This window comes from Sorex fumeus, unplaced genomic scaffold (genome assembly GCF_029834395.1).
Source record: "Sorex fumeus unplaced genomic scaffold, SorFum_2.1 ptg000035l, whole genome shotgun sequence".
Lineage (NCBI taxonomy): Eukaryota > Metazoa > Chordata > Mammalia > Eulipotyphla > Soricidae > Sorex > Sorex fumeus.
Window position 1 is genome coordinate 5,944,615 of NW_026606092.1, and position 15,687 is coordinate 5,960,301.

General features: G+C 37.7%; 1 non-coding gene across 1 annotated transcript; it reads left to right on the top strand.

Moving 5' to 3' along the window:
* Positions 1-9,834: 9,834 nt before the first annotated feature.
* Positions 9,835-9,937, top strand: LOC130027061 (U6 spliceosomal RNA). Its single transcript, XR_008792999.1, has one exon. It is a non-coding gene; the product is annotated as a U6 spliceosomal RNA (small nuclear RNA).
* The last annotated feature ends 5,750 nt before the right edge of the window (positions 9,938-15,687 follow it).

Here is a 15,687-nt window from a genome sequence, read left to right on the forward strand (position 1 = left end):
GAAGGAAAACAACTTTATCAAATGTATTTAGAAAATATGAGGAAGAAGATGAAGAGATTAGAAAGATGAAGAGAGAGAAAGAGAGAGAAAGTCCCATAAAGAAACAAGGTCCAAGTTGGGAAGTATGGATGTCTTGAGAATGAAGTATGTGTATGGATTTCTCGAGAATGAAATAGCAGTAAAGATCAGTTTGTCTTTCTGTGAACACACACACACACACACAAATACACACACACACACTCAGGGGGTAAATGAGTGAGTAGTGTTCCTTCCACCTTATGTGCACAAATATGTTTGTATCTTTTGAGTACAGGCATCAGAATGATAAAAAATAATTCAGAATCCCAAAAGCCAACATGGTGATTTCTTTTTTGATCTTCATAAAATTTCTTTTCTGCAAGCAAATTTGGAAGAGAGTGAATCACTCAAAAGCAAACAGAACAAGGTTACTCTGATACTTATAGAGAAACTTATAAAAGACTTTAGGATTCTATGAGAGTCTCATTAAAAACTTTCAAAGATAAAAATAAGAAAAGACACCAAACCCCCCATAATATTAATGCAACTCCAATTTCTCCATCATAGTCTATTTTATTTGAGTATTCACTCTAATAACCCTCTGTATGAATTATTTTTGCACTGAGAAGAGATTATGGAAATTTAGAAAGAAATCCTGATTAGTTGGTTTTATTCTCACTGCTGGAGGGATACTGGGACCCGTGGTGGTGGAAAATGGGCACTGGTGGAGGGATGGGTACTTGATCATTGTATAACTGAAACCCAAGCACAAAAATTTGTAAGTCTATAACTGTATCAAGTGGTGTTTCACTAATAAAAAAATTATCTAAATTAAATGTCTCTATATCCTGAAACATATACATACTATGAATATAGTTCCACAAATTTTAGATAGATTTCTTTCAAATGTCAAGAAAGGGCTGTTACTGTTATTGTTTTGTTTTTTTAAAAAATTATTATTTTAGTCACACCCCTCTATGCTAGGGGCTTCCTCCTCACTCGGAACACAGACATCACTTTCAGTGGGACTCGTTTGAGGAGTCTGGGACTGAACCCATGTCAGCCACATGCAAGAAAAGCACTCACTGGACTGTTTTGCTGGCCTAAAGAATAGGCTTTTTATTTATTGATTGATTGATTTTTAATTTTTATTAGTGAGACATCATGAGGTACAGTTGTAGACTTACAAATTTTTGTGCTTGGATTTCAATTATACAATGATCAAATACCCATCCCTCCACCAGTGCCCACTTCCCACCACCACGAATCCCAGTATCCCTCCCGCCCCCATCCCCCCATACCACCCTGCCTCTGTGGCAGGGCATTCCCTTTTGAAGAACAGGCTTTTTAAATGTGTAACTTTAGCATGTAAATTATTTAGAACTAATGCTAACTGTGGTTCCCAGGATCTTCAAAAGAAACTTTTGCCATAACCTCAGTCATTCATAATAATAAAGACTATGATGTGAATCAGATTTAGAGTTTTCTCCAGAAATAATTTTTCCTTTGAAGAAATTGATCAAATATGCCCAGCCGAAAATCCTGTTTTTATTTTTATGCGAGTTCCTTCTCTAGGGTTCTTGAAGGTCCTGCTCATATCTTATTCCTTAACTCAGAATAAAGATTCCTTTGTTTATCCTACTTTATTTGGAGGCCGGGGAGCGGGATAATACTTGGGGGTGCTCTGAGGTTATTTTGACTTTGTTCTCAGAAATGACCACTGGCTGATCTCAGAGGACTACATATGGAGCTGGGGATTTGAACCAGATTCAGCATATGTAATATAAATGCTTTGCCTCCTGTACTTTCCTGACCCCATCCTATGTAGTTTAGAATTTAAAGGCATGTAGATTCTCTATTTGGATTCTACATAAATAAAAAATTAAATTATTATTTTTTCTAATAGTGTGTCTGACATTAAGTTTTGTCCAATGAATTCCAGACAAACTCATAAAAATACTGTAAATATTTCTCATAGTCTCTTCAAAACTTATTTATTTTATTAGGTTTTGATTTTTTTCCCGTTATTTTATTTTTTTTTACAGTTGTAGATTTACAATTTTTTGTGCTTTGGTTTCAATTATACAATGATCAGATACCCATCCCTCCACCAGTGCCCATTTTCCACAAACCATGGATAATATCCCTCCCATCCCCATCCCCCCATCCCCCCTGTCTCTGTGGCAGGGCAATCCCCTGTGTTCTCTCTCTCCTTTTGTGTGTTGTGGTCTGCAAAAGAGGAATTGAGTGGCAAACATGTTCAGTCCACAGTCTACTTTCGACATGCATCTCCCCTTCTGGGAGGATCCTCCAAACATCCTTTATTTGGTGCTCCCTTCTCTATCTGAACTGCCCTTTCCTCAAGGATACCCGGCTGGCCTCTAAGTTATGGAGTAATCCTCCTGGTGCTGATCTCAGCTACTCTTGGGTATTAATCTCATACTTTGTTACTTTATATCCCCCAGATGAATGCAATCTTTCTATGTCTATCCCTCTCTTTCTGACTCATTTCGCTTAGCATGATACTTTCCATATTGTACCACTTGTATGTAAATTTCATGACTTCATCTTTTCTAAGAGCTACATAGTACTCCATTGTGTAGATGTACCAAAGTTTCTTTAACCAGTCATCTGTTCTTGGGCATTCAGTTTTCACCAGTTTCTGGCTATTGTAAAGAGTGCTGCAATGAACATACAAGTGCAGATGTCACTTCGACTATACCTTTTTGACTTTCTGGGATATATTCCCAGGAGTGGTATTGCTGGGTCAAATGGGAGCTCAATTTCTAATTTTTTGAGAATCGTCCATACTGTTTTCCAGAAGGGCTGAACCAGTGGACATTCCCACCAACAGTGAAGGAGGGTCCCTTTCTCGCCACATCCACGCCAGCATAGGTTGCTTTTGTTCTTTTGAATGTGGGCCAGTCTCTGAGGTGTGAGATGGTATCTCATTGTGGTTTTGATCTTCATCTCCCTGATGATTAATGATGTAGAGCATTTTCTCATGTGCTTTTTTGCCATTCGGATTTCTTCTTTGAGAAAGTTTCTGTTCATTTCATTGCCCCATTTTTGGATGGGGTTGGATGTTTTCTCCTTGTGGAGTTTAACCAGTATTTTGTATATCCTGGATATCAACCCCTTGTCAGATGTGTATTTGGTGAATATTCTTTCCCATTCTGTAGACTGTATTTGTATTTTGGTCATTGTTTCTTTGGAGGTGCAGAAGCTTCTTAGTTTAAGATAGTCCCATTTATCTATCTCTGTTTTCACTTGCTCGGCCAGTGGCGTGGCATCTTTGAAGATACCATTAGCTTCAATGTCACGGAGGGTTTTGCCAACTTTATCTTCAATGTACCTTATGGTTTCTGGTCTGATGTTGAGGTCTTTAGTCCATTTTGATCTTACTTTTGTACATGGTGTTAGGCAGAGTTCTGAGCCTATTTTTTTGCATGTAGCCATCCAGTGATGCCAACACAATTTATTAAAGAGACTTTCCTTACTCCACTTTACATTATTTGCACCTTTATCAAAGATTAGATGATCATATGATTCGGGGGAGATGTCAGTGTATTCAACCCTGTTCCATTGGTCTGCAGTTCTGCCTTTGTTCCAGTACCATGCTATTTTAATTATTACTGCTTTGTAGTACAGTTTGAAGTTAGGGAGGTTGATTCCTCCCATTTTCTTTTTCCCAAGAATTGCTTTAGCTATTCGTGGGGGCTTATTGTTCCATATAAATTTCAGGAGTGTTTGCTCCATTTCTTTGAAGAATGTCATGGGTATCCTTATAGGGATTGCATTGAATTTATACAATGCTTTCTGTAGTATTCCCATTTTGACAATGTTAAGTCTCCCGACCCATGAGCAGGGGATATCTTTCCATTTCCTCATGTCCTCTTTTATTTCCTGAAGTAGCGTTTTGTAGTTTTCTTTGTACAGGTCCTTTACTTCCTTAGTTAAGCTGATTCCTAGGTACTTGATTTTCTGGGGCACAATTGTGAACGGGATTGTTTTTTTTCATGTCACTTTCTTCTCGCTCACTGTTTGCGTATAGGAAAGCCATGGACTTTTGGGTATTGATTTTATAACCTGCAACTTTACTATATGAGTCTATTGTTTCTAGGAGTTTTTTGGTGGAGGTTATTGGGTTCTCTAAGTAGAGTATCATATCATCTGCGAATAGTGAGAGCTTGATTTCTTCCTTTCCTACCTGAATGCCCTTAATATCTTTTTCCTGCCTAATCGCTATTGCAAGTACTTCCAGTACTATATTGAACAGCAGTGGAGAGAGTGGGCATCCTTGTCTCGTCCCTGATCTTAGAGGGAAGGCTCTCAGTTTTTCCCCATTGAGGATGATGCTTGCTGTAGGCTTGTGGTAGATGGCTTTAATTATGTTGAGGAAGGTCCCCTCTATACCCATTTTGGCTAGGGTTTTCATCATAAAAGGGTGCTGGATCTTATCAAATGCTTTCTCTGCTTCTATTGATATGATCATATGCTTTTTATCTTTGCTTTTGTTGATATGGTGGATTATGTTGTTTGATTTCCGAATGTTAAACCATCCTTGCATCCCTGGGATGAATCCTACTTGGTCATGGGGTATGATCTTTTTGATGAGTAGTTGGATTCTATTTGCTAGTAGTTTGTTGAGGATCTTTGCATCTGTGTTCATCAGGGATATCGGCCTGTAATTCTCTTTCTTTGTGGTATCTCTGTCTGCTTTTGGTATTAGTGTGATATTTGCTTCGTAGAAACTGTTCGGAAGTGTTTTTTATATTTCAATTTCGTGGAAAAGCTTAAAGAGCATTGGGACTAAGTCCTCTTTAAAGATTTGGAAGAATTCACTAGTGAATCCATCCGGGCCAGGACTTTTGTGCTTGGGGAGACTTTTTATTACCATTTCAATTTCCTTGATGGTGATAGGTCTGTTCAGGTATTCCAGGTCTTCTTGGTTCAGCCTTGGGAGTCTGTAGGAGTCTAGGAATTTATCCATTTCCTCGAGGTTTTGATGTTCCGTGGCATAAAGCTTCTCAAAGTACTCCCTGAGGATCCTCTGAATTTCTGTGGTTTCTATTGTAATGACCCCCTTTTCATTTCTGATTCGGTTTATTAGGGTTTTCTCTCTCCCTTTCTTTGTGAGTTTTGCTAGAGGCTTATCAATCTTGTTAATTTTCTCGAAGAACCAGCTCTTGGTTTCATTGATCTTTCGGATTGTTTTTTGGGTTTCCATCTCGTTAATCTCTGCTCTGAGTTTTATTATTTCCTTTCTCCTGTTCGGGTTGTGCTCCTTTTTTTGGTCCTTCTCCAAGCCCTTAAACTCTGAGGTTAGGTTACTTATGTGTGCTCGCTCCTCCTTCCTGAGGAATGCTTGTAGAGCTATAAACTTTCCTCTTAACACAGCCTTTGCTGTGTCCCATAAGTTTTGGTAACTCGTGTTCTCATTTTCATTCGTTTCTAGGAATCTTTTGATTTCCTCTTTGATTTCCTGTCTAATCCACTTGTTGTTCAATAGTGCACTGTTTAATTTCCAGGTGTTTGACTTAGTTTTCTGTTTTTGTGTGTGATTTACTTCTAATTTCAGCGCATTATGGTCTGTGAAGATTGTTGATACAATCTCTACCTTCTTAATTTTATGGAGGCATGTTTTGTGGCTCAGCATGTTGTCTATCTTGGAGAATATTCCATGTACGCTTGAGAAGAATGTGTATTTAGCTTTTTGCGGATGAAGTGTCCTGTATATATCTACTAAGTCCCTTTCTTCCATTGTTTCCCTCAGATGAATATGTCCTTGCTAAGCTTGAGTCTGGTTGATCTATCAAGAGGTGACAAAGCGGCGTTGAAGTCTCCCACTAGTATTGTGTTGCTATCGATGTCTTTTTCCAAATCTATGAGTAGTTGTTTTAAGTACTTTGCTGGTCTCTCATTAGGTGCATATACATTTATTATTGTAAGTTCTTCCTGTTGTACAGATCCTTTGATCAATAATAAATGGCCTTCACTGTCTCTTATGACCTTCCTCACTCTGAAATCGATGTGGTCTGATATTAGGATGGCTACCCCAGCTTTCTAATGGGAGCTGTTTGCCTGTAGGATTGTTTTCCAGCCTTTGACTCTGAGTCTGTGTTTGCTTTGACTATTGAGATGCGTTTCGTGTAGGCAGCAGAATGTTGGGTTCAATTTTCTAATCCATCCTGCCACTCTATGTCTTTTAATTGGTGCGTTTAGCCCATTGACATTGAGAGAGATTATTGTTATGGGATTTTGTCCCATTGTTCTGTTAAAATTTGGTGTATTTGAGGGGCATTTCTTGCCTTAAAGTAACCCATTTAGTTGTTCTTGTAACCATGGTTTTGAGTCTATGAAGTTCCTGAGCTGTTGTTTGTCTGTGAAACTGTGTGTTGTTCCTTCTATTATGAATGAGAGTCTTGCTGGGAAAAGTATTTTTGGGGAGGCATTTATTTCATTGAGTTTTTTCACTATGTCCCACCACTGCTTTCGGGCCATGAGGGTTTCATCAGAAAAATCAACTGTGAATTTTAAGGATGCTCCTTTGTAAGAAATTTCTTTCTTCAATCTTGCTGCTTTCAGAATTTTGTCTCTGTCTAAGGTTTTGGTCATTTTGATCAGAATGTGTCTTGGGGTATTTTTATTCGGATTTCTTCTAGCTGGTACCCTTCGGGCCTCCTGAATGTGGTCACAAGTTTTCTTCAGCTCTGGAAACGTTGTAGCAATGATGTCTTTGACAGTTTCTTCTTCATCAAGGTTTTCTTCCTGTCCCTCTGGGACTCCAATAATTCTTATGTTACCCCTCTTGGCTTCATCACGATCTTCTCTGGCCCTCTGTTCCCGAATTGTGAGTCTCTTTTCCATTTTCTGCTCTTTTCTGGAGAGTCTCTGAACTTCATCTTCAAGCTCACTGATTCTGTTCTCAGCAGCTCTTACTCTGCTGCTGAGGCCTTCCACTGAGCTTTTCAATTCGCCTACGAGATTTTTCAGGTCTGACATTTCTGATTGCATTTTCCTCATTTCTGCCTTCAGATCCTCTTGTCTTCTATTGGCATTGCTTTCCATTGTTTCTTTTAATTCCCTAAGCATCCTAAGTAGCTCCCTTCTGAATTCCTTGTCAGAGAGGTTGTCTAACACTACAGTACTGTTGGTGTCATCTGGGCTAGACTCTTCAATATGAAAGTTTGGTGGGCTTTTGCGTTGCTTTACCATAGTGAGAGGTGTGGTTTAGTCCTTCACATTCACTGTTACTATTCTGCTTGATATGCAGTGTGAGTTAAGATAGGCTTATGAGTTATTGGCTACTGTGTTTCTAGTGGCTGAGCTAAACTAGAGAAGTTTTGATCTAAGAAGGTAGCTTATGGTTCCTATGGCACATGTAGTGGGAAAATATTTCGTGGCCACGTTAGTGGCCGCGGCTCCGGAAAGAGTCCCTGGCACTGGGCGAGGAGTTGGGAACGTCTCCTGTTTGGAATTGGAGCCGTTCAGCTTTGTTGCCCAGAGCTGGACCTCTGTGCCCGTTCCACGCATATCCGGGGTTGAAAACTGGCTTTCTAGGGGCTGGATCTAGCTGTGCATGCCCAAAGAGGGTCCCAGGCCCTTGGGGGCGGGCTGTACCTGTTTGGAATTGGAGCCGTTCAGCTTTGTTGCCCAGAGCTGCGCCTCTGTGTCAGGTTTTGATTTATTTTGAAGTATTATGACATCAAATCAGTTCATGTGATTGTTGAACACAGATCTTACTAACATATGCAATTGTTTTACAAAAGTAAAATCAGATGGCATTCTAATACAATAAGAACAGTTGTTTTAATGGGCAGGGAAATAACACAGTGGTCAGAAACTCATGTTTACTTTGTGCTAGAATTTGTTTGAGCCTTTAGTTCTTTGTGCCTTAAAGCCAATCATGGAATACAAGTTTTCAGAAAAAAAATAAAATTTTAATTTTTTATAGGAAACAGAGGAAATGGGAATAGGAAAATTTCAAATCTAATCCAGTTTCATAATCCCTGGGCTATTAAATTTAAACAAGATACTAATGTAGAAATCATCTCATGAGAAGGTGAGGTGACTTGGTTGTATTCTTCTAAGGAAACATTTTCAGTGGATTATTCATAACAATCAATATAAATTAAATATTTTTGCTTCTGCTTTAGAGACAGGTTTTGGGGCTCAGGGTGGAAACTAAATTATTTTGTCTCGCTTTAACAGGTTTTGGGGCTCAGTGTGGAAGATTGGTGTTTGAATACTAAATGTAATAAATTATTATGAACAACTTTATAAAAATAGAATATATTTTTTAAATTGAACAACAAAAAAATTGGCTTCACTGGACTTCGTGGTATCTTAAAAGTTACCAATTGTACTTTTACTCACCCTCTATCTATAGTTCAAGGTTCACAGCCATAATAATAATTTCCCAAAAGAGGACTCAAGAGTGGAGGGACACAATTTCCGTTTTGATTATATTTGGTTTGCAGGGTTTTTTTGTTTTTTATTTGTTTGGGGAACACATCAAGCAATATTCAGGGATTACTCCTGGTTCTGCACTAAGAAATTGTTCCTGGTGGTACTTGGGGGACCATATGGGATGCATGAAGCTGCTTACAAGGAAAATTTCCTACTTGCTGTACTATTGCTCTAACCTCTAGGTTTATATTATAAAAGGGTTAAGGTTCAATCTGCTACACAAAATACACATCAATAATTACTTTTATCCAAGCACAATCAACAAGGTAGGAAATCAAAATGAGAGAAATTTTAAGGACTTTGAGTATTTAACATGACTTGAGTTTGAACTGTGGCATCACACAGTTCCCCCATTCTTCTTCCTCAGCACTTATATATATATAGTTCTGGGAGTCTCCCAGCACTGGTAGGGCGACTCTGACAATGTCAGGTGATTATAGGAAACAGAGGAAATGGGAATAAGACAAACAATGCTAATTGGACTCTGACATTAACAGGGTTCAATTAGCATTGTTTGTGAGTTTCGTCAAAAAAAGAAATTTGTTTCATTATATTAAAGTAATAATAAGATGTTAAAAATAGTGTTTCTCTCTTAACTGATTTCAATGAAAACAATCCACCACGATTAAATGTCAATCATTTTTTTGTGAACTAAAATCAGTAGGTGTTGACTATAAAGTATTGCCAATGGAAATTTGCCACTTGATGTTTTAAAGAATCAATTGACGTTATAAGATGCAAATTAAGTCATGCATTTATTTTTGATGATTAAACAAATATTCTATGAACTTTTTACCTCTGTAACATCTGTTATTTTTACAGTGGTTCAAATATATTAATCTGGCAGTAATGGAATCATAAAATATATGTGGACTTCTTACACACACTTCAAAATAAGTGAGTCCATATGGCACTTAAATATAAGTTAAATATTAAAAAATTAAAAAAATTTTTAATCATTATAAAATCTCTTCAAATATTTAAGGTCAAGCATCCTATTTAAATGGGACAACATTCAACATAAGATTATCACTCTTAAACTATATTTGCATGTATCGCCTATTGACCAAATCATGTCTAGTTTTAACAAGTGCCACTATTTAGAAAAACGCTAAATTTGTATAACATTTTAAAGCTATGTGTAAAATAAAATATCTTTTTGAGGGCAAGAGTCTTTCTTCTTTCATAGGAAATGGAAAATTAGCCCTATCTTGTTGCTCAGATTCTTTTCATGTTCTTTGCTTTTGCTTGATGAAAAGTATCTCAGGAGAACACTAAGTAAAACAATTGTATTTAGAAACTGATAATACTAAAAACGGAAAGACTAACAGAGAGAATATATATGCTAGTGTGACAGACATATACTAAAACTGGAACAATACAGAGAAGATCAGCATGGCCCTGGCTGAATGATGACAAGCAAATTTGCGAAGTATTTCACATTTTTAAAGAATAATTCTGGAAATTCATTGACTCAAAACCAACTTTTCAAAAAGCACGGAAGGGGCTTAAGATAAGAAAAGTCTCACAAATATGTCAAAATTTTACTGAAATATGCCATGAAACTCCATAAAATAATCTCACTCAATATGAATGGCCTAAAGGTACCAATTAAGAGATGTAGAATGGCAGGATGGATCATAAAAATTAATCCAGCTCTCTGCTGCCTATAAGAAATATATTTAAATAGTAAGAACAAACACAGACCCAAAGTCAAATTTAGTAGATGATATTTCAAGCAAACAACCTCGACAAAAATTCTGGGATGGCCAAATTTATATCAGACAACACAGACTTTAAAATATAAGATAAAGAGAGGATCATTTCATAATTTCTTAATCTGTATATTGGGAGAACTCACGGATCCTAAACATATATGCACCTAATGAGGTACCAGCAACATACTTAAAACAAATGCTAACGTATTTGAAAAAAGACATTGATAGCAATGTAATAATGGTTGGAGATTTCAATACTTCTCTATCAACGCTTGAAGATCAACTAGACTAAAACACAGCAAGAAAATATTGCCTTTGTGGTGTTGGGAGGATCCTCCCAGGATGGGAGAAGCATGCTGAAAGTAGACTATAGACCAAACATAATTGCCACTCAATGCCTCTTTTGCAAACCACAACACCCAAAAGGAGAGAGAGAACAAAAGGGAATGCCCTGCCACAGAGACAGGGTGGGATGGGGGGGATGGGGGGTGGGAGGGATACTGGGATCCGTGGTGGTGGTAAATGGGCACTGGTGGAGGGATGGGTGTTTGATCATTGTATAATTGAAACCATAGCACAAAAATTTGTAAGTCTACAACTGTACCTCATGGTGTTTCACTAATAAAAATTTTTTAAAAAAGAAAATATTGCCTTTGAAAGAATTAATGGAAGAGAAGACATTAACATAAATACATATATATACACATGTGCATATGTATGTTTGTGTATATATAGATAGTTATATACTTATATAAATATATTTATAGAGATAGATATATAAATTTATAAATATATATTTATAAAGATAAATGTATAGATATATTTCTAGATATAAATATAGATATGTTTATAGATATAAATATCTATATTTACATATGGCTATTGATAAATAGATACCTTTGCATCTTCCAAAAGTTGAATATGCACTCTTTTTTAATGCACATGGGACGTTTTTCTAGTTAGACTACATTCTGGATCACATAATTTCATAAAGTTAGGAGGAAAGAAATCATATCAACTATTTTCTTAACCACAATGCTCTGAAAATAGAAGCTAACCACAGATAGGAAAGAAGAACTAACTCAAACACCTGGAAATTGAAAAGCTCACTACAGAACAACTACAGGTTAGAGATATAAACAAGAGATTACTGAAAACAAACAAGAATGAGGAAACAAGCTAGCAGACCTCATAGGACAAAGGAAAAGCGGTGTTAAGAGTAAAGGTCATATTTAAGCAAGTGTTTGTGAGAAAGGAAAAAAGGAGCCACTTAAATTTTCTAACTGCACAGCTAAGAAAATGGTAAAGGGCTAAAAGGAAAAACCTAAGTAGATAGAATGAAGAAAGTAATAAAGTGGAGCAGAAATGAACAATCTGAGTTTAAAAATATCCAAAAGATAATGAAACCAATATCTGGTTCTTTGAAATAAATAAACAAGGTGGACAAACCACTAGCAAGACCCACAAAGAAAGAATAGATTAAAAACCCCTAATAAAATTAGAAACAAAAGGAGTGATATCACAACAGACACCACAGGAATTAAAAGGATCACCAGGGACTGCTTTGAAGATGTTTATGACACAAAATGAGTGACTCTAGAAGATATGGATGATACTTGGACTCCCATAATCTCTCTAGCCTGGAACAAGAAGGTATGAAATACATGGAAAGGCCAATTACTGTCAAAGAACTCTAAATGATGATCAAAATGTTCAGGCCCAGATGGGTTCATTAGTGAGTTTTTAACAAAATTTTAAAGAGGTGAAACTGCCAAAAATTTTTCCAGAAATTGAAGAATCAGAAACACTACCGGTTTCTATGAGGCAAACATCACCCAGAAACCAAAAGCAGGTAGAGACAGGACAAATAAAGGAAAACTATAAACCAGTATCCCTGATAAAAACAGATGTAAAAATTCTCAACAAAATGTTTGCAAATATTAGTCAATACTACTATTTTAACTTACTATTAAAGGTTTGCCTATTCTTGAATGTAATATGAACAAGATTATAAAATAAATACACATACATATGATAACTTTTGCTCAATATTGTCTCTTGCTTAGCCATATTGCTTCATACAGTAATAGCTTATTCTTTGGCACAGATATTTAGTATATCTTTGCATAAATACAACACATTTTATCCAAATTTGTATATTTTCAAGGTTATAAAAATATCTCCCTAGGTTTATTTCAAAATGATACATTATTATATATAAGTGTATATACCTTATACTCTATATGGAATTTGTACACACATATACACACACATACACGCACATTCACAAACACAAAAACACACATATATCATTGTATCACTGTATCACTGTCATTCCCTTGTCCTTAGATTTACTCGAGCGGGCACCAGTAATGTTTCCATCTGTCCCATCCCTGAGATTTTAGCAACCTCTCCTTACTCATCTTTCCCAATGTATTGGAGGCCCTTTCAGGGTCAGGGGAATGTGACCCGTTTTTCTTACAGTTTTTGGCTTATTGAATATGCCACATCTAACTTGCCAGGCTCTCGGTATTTCTCTATCAAATAAAACACTGTATAAACACTGTCCTCCCATTGTTCAGCAATTTGCTTGAGCGGGCCCACTAACGTCTCCATTATTGAGACTTGTTACTGTGTTTGGCATATCAAATACATCACCGGTGGCTTGCCAGGCTTTGCCTTGTAGGCGAGATACTTTCAGTAGCTTGCTGGGCTTTCCAAGAGGGGCAGAGGAAATATCCTACCGCTGTGCTATCACTATGATGTGGTAATTATGGAAAATGGGTAAGGAGTATCTTATGATGTATTGTGACTGTGCCGTCCAGGAATTTATTCACTCATATGTGAAGCTTGACCCCAAGCGTGTGGAAAGAGGCCTGGAGAATGACGGCTGTTGGGTAGTGGAGGTTGGCTGCTGTGACTGCGTCCCTTAGGGCAGGGAGGGCTCTCACCCACCTCCCTCTGGGGTTCTCTGAGTAAAAACAGCCTGGCACAGAGTCCGTTGGCATGGTTATGGGGGCCTCATTTTATACTCCCGTCTGGAAGGAGCAGCTGTGAGTTCTGGAGGGTGGCCAATGAGGAGATTATCTGGTGTCAGCAGGGTATGGCTTATGGGTGTGATCCCTGGATCACCAGAGACTGGGAGAAGCAGGCTGAGGATTTCTGCTCCAGGGTCCCCTTTGAGTCCAGAGTCCGGGGTCACAAAGTTCCGCATTACCTGGGTTCTATTGGACTTCATTCATGTGTGAGTTTCGGCCCGAGTGTGTGGAAAGCAGCCTAGAGCATGACACCGGTGGGTAGTTGGGGTCGGCTGCAGGGACTGGGTCCCTTGGGGCAGGGGGGTTCTCACCCACCCACTCACCCTGCTCGGGGTGCCCTGCATGAAAACAGCCTGGTGCAGGATCAGCACACACACACACACACACACACACACACACACACACACACACACATGTCACCCGCCCCTCTTGGGGTGCCCTGAGTGAAAACGGCCTGGCATGGAGCCACCACACACACATGCACACACACACACACACACACACACACACACGTATATATGCATAAAAGTGCATTTAAATAGCAGAATCTCACCATAAAGGTTTTCTTCAATTGACTGGAATGAAAGCACAGTGGGTAAGTTGCTTGTCTTGGACATGATTGACCAAGGATTGATCCCCGGCATCCCAGCTGGTCTCATGAACTCTACCAGGAGATACCCATATATTATTGGAAATTTTTTATGTTTGCTGTTTTCTTATTTTGCTTGGGAGATGCACCAAAGCTCAGAGGTCACTGCTGGTGGAACTCAGGGGATCATATGGATTGCTGGAGTTTGAGCTCAGATTGGCTGCATGCAAAGCAAGCTGCTGTGCTCTGGCCCCTTTGAAAACCATTTTGAAGTGAATTTTCTAAATTTATCCTAAATTTATTTTATGACTCGATAACTTTACTGAAGATGATTAGATAATTTAAGATAAACTTTCTACATTCTTCCCTAAATACGTATTATATTCAATGAGCAGCACATAATGTGAAAAATAAATACAGGAGCACTGTATTTCTGCAAATGAGCTCCAAATTCAAGTCACCCTTCTCCAAAACAACTCTTCCGTTAAGAAAACGGAGTCTAGTGGCAGTGTCAATTTTGCTGCATTGATATTGGTGACAGTATTTCTCCTGGCAAACAAAGTCTGATGTTATCAGTCTCACAAATAGCTCCTTGGGGCCTCTCATCTTGTTACTTGGTATGGCAATTTCACAAAACCACAGTATAGAATAAGTTTCTGAAATTGCTGTTAGCTTCCAGAGGGTGGGAGCTCAGGTGGCATTTGCTTTTCTTGTCTCCTGTTTCTGCACATTAATGTAGTAGTAGCTTCCCCAGAGGTCTTTTATAGACCCACCGTCTCTCCCTTAGAAACTTAAATTGATTGACCACATGTCTTCTGACTCTCAACCCATATCATGTTTTGCCATTCATATCACAAGAGTTTAGTGCCCAATGAAGGACAAAAATGATGAAGTGTTTACTACCACAGCAAAATGCACTCCTATCCCTTTTATCAAGCCAAACTTAATGATTCTATAGTACCATGTAGTTTTCTCTAACAAAAGAAAGCCAGAAGACTAGAGCACTGGTTACAGAAAAATAAAAGTTTTTATAGCGAAAATAATAGGAATACTTTTTTTACTTTCTGGAAGCTATAGATTCCTAAGGAGTATCCATAACAAAGTACACAACAGTTAAAAATAATGCAACGTAATTACAGATAGAGTAACAGACAAAAGTGATATTGATAAGTTAGAGATTGATTATTTCACCAATAAACTCTCTTGTGTCTATTAAAGAATTTAAGTTTAAATTAATCACTAGATGGTAAAAAAATTAATCACTAAAGATATGATTTTCCTTCCAAAGTAATATTTTAGAATATATTATGCTCCTGTTAGAAATTGTAATAATATAAGCTGGGATTCTCCGAGATGAGGCAATTCACACCTAATAAAGAACATTATAGCTTGGTAAACTGATCTTGGTTTTAGTTTTATATAGAATTTGAATTACCCATACCTTCGTTTGATATAAACTTTGAATTATCCATACTTTCGAATGCTGTATGGTATTCAAAGACGTATTTTATTAAATCGGCTTAATATATACATATTAAAAATGTGGAGATATAATACTAAAATATCACACATAAAGTACATAATTTGATCCTGACATTCAAAATAGTGGACTGTTCTGATACTATTAGCCATGTGCAGAAAGCCGAGTCTTTTTATTTAACTGTCACTGTCCTCCCATTGTTCATCGATTTGCTCAAGCGGGCCCAGTAACGTCTTCATTTTGAGACTTATTGTTACTGTGTTGGGCATATTGAATACATCACAGGTAGCTTGCCAGGCTTTGCTGTGAGGGTGAGATACTCTCTGTAGCTTGCTGGGCTCTCCGAGAGGGGCACAGGAATCGAACTTGGCT